Below are 2,069 nucleotides of genomic sequence, written 5' to 3'. Positions count from 1 at the left end.
AGGTCGCTGGGGGTCTTAAACCTCTCCTCAGCGGCTGCTGTTGACGTCCAAACTGTGGGACTGGTGGAGGATGTGCTGGGGAGGGGCTCGTGGAACGTGGGGGAGCGCAGCACCGTGTTTTTTTTGTGACTTCATTTTATTCTGGAAGAAAGAAAAAAGAACAACAAACATCCTTAGTTGAATCAGAAATACAGGTAAGAGACAATCATCCCTGGCATTTTTACTCTGTGCTGTGTTTCCAATTCAACTACATATTGTATGTACTATTTGGGAAACATTGGATGTACTATTTATGGTTATACTGTAACTATTAGTTTTCTGTGCCTACACTGAAAAGTGACTTTGTGTCACTTTGCAGTATATTTTCATTAAAAAGTATGACTTTCTTCTTTCAAATGGATTGTTCTAATTGTTCATTTCATAACTATGCTATATTATTCTCACTTCAATATGACTGCTGGAGTGCAGTGTAGGACCACATACGGCAAAATGGAATTGAAATGCATTTTAAGTGCCATTCATATGTAGGACTACATGAGACATTTGGATTTGAGGACCTTTCAAGTCTGTTGCATTAACACAATCTAAAATGAAATGTAATATGACATTAACACATAATAAATACAGAAAAAAATAAAACCCACATGTCACACACACAGACACACACAATTAAACAGACAGACACACATGGACACACACACACTCACAGAGACACACACACACACACACACACACACACACACACATGAATTTAAATTCAATCCTAGCATGCAGTTATTTTCCACAAGAAAAATGGAATTAAATTTAAAGTATTGTTTGTTTGTTTTTTGGTCTTGTGGCAGCTGCATATCTTTTAATTTTGATATTTAAAATCAAAATCCGTTTACCTTGCAATGCTGAGAGTGAGCTCAATTTCCCCAGTGCAAGCAGGAAGCCACGACTGACACCTGTATTACAACCAATCAGAGCACAATATGCTAATGAGTTTCTTCCAGAGAGATTCCTCATTCATAAACATCCTTATCCCTCCTGACACAGCCCTGAAACTTAACTCCAGCCCCAAAAACTAACCCCGAAACACATGAGCCCCACACCCCCCCCTGGCTACCCCCGGTACTGCATTTGCCTGTGACAGACAGACGAAAGATCAGACAGCCGTGTAACTGATGTATGTAGTATCGTATGTGTTCATGGTTATAGCTGTGAGTTTTGTCTGCCTACACATAACAATAAACAATAAGCCTGTCTTGCAAATGAAATCAAGCCAGTGTCTGTTTTTTTGTTTTTTTTCTCCTGTTAGCAGGTTATTTTGTGAACTTAAAATGTACTTTCAATAGATTCCTCTGTGTCATTTTAAAAGTGTGAAGACAACATCCTTAGAAACGCCCTAAATGTAAACTGTGTAATTCTGGGGAAGATAAGGATGCATCTCAGAAACTGCTGTGATTCTCATTAGCTCTAAAGAACATTTACTGTATTTCAAGATATTTTTTAAACAGAAAAATCTAGCAAGATTACCTTGTCAATGCTGAGAATGAACGTGAAAGACAGCAGTCCTCCAATTAATGCTGCAAGGCACAGAGCTGTATTTATAAATCCTTGCCTTGCTTCCAACCCATCAGAGCACAGTATGCCAATGAGTTTCTTCCAGAGCATAAACATCCCTATCCCTCCTGACACAGCCCTGAAACTTAACTCCAGCCCCAAAGTCTAACCCCGAAACACATCAGCCCCTCCTGGCTACCCCCGGTACTGCATTTCTTTTCTGGCTATTATGTGCACATTGATAACATGATTTGATTGAACTGTATTCCCCAATGTCTGAGGCAGAACATCAGCTACTCTTCCTGGGGTCCACGCACAAACATGAAACATGACATTTTCAGACCAAACTAAACTATAAAAAATGTTGACATTTTCAGATAAAAAAAAGTCATATCATATAATATTAAAAGGAGTATAGCTAGTATCGTTTCCTGGCCTATATACATGTACAAACTTCTTTCCATGTATTCTAATAGTCTGGCTTTGAGTTCGACCTGCGGCCCTTTGCTGTCCCGTTCTTCTTT

This window comes from Sander lucioperca, chromosome 22 (genome assembly GCF_008315115.2).
Source record: "Sander lucioperca isolate FBNREF2018 chromosome 22, SLUC_FBN_1.2, whole genome shotgun sequence".
NCBI classification, from domain to species: Eukaryota; Metazoa; Chordata; class Actinopteri; order Perciformes; family Percidae; genus Sander; species Sander lucioperca.
This window is presented reverse-complemented; position numbering follows the sequence as displayed.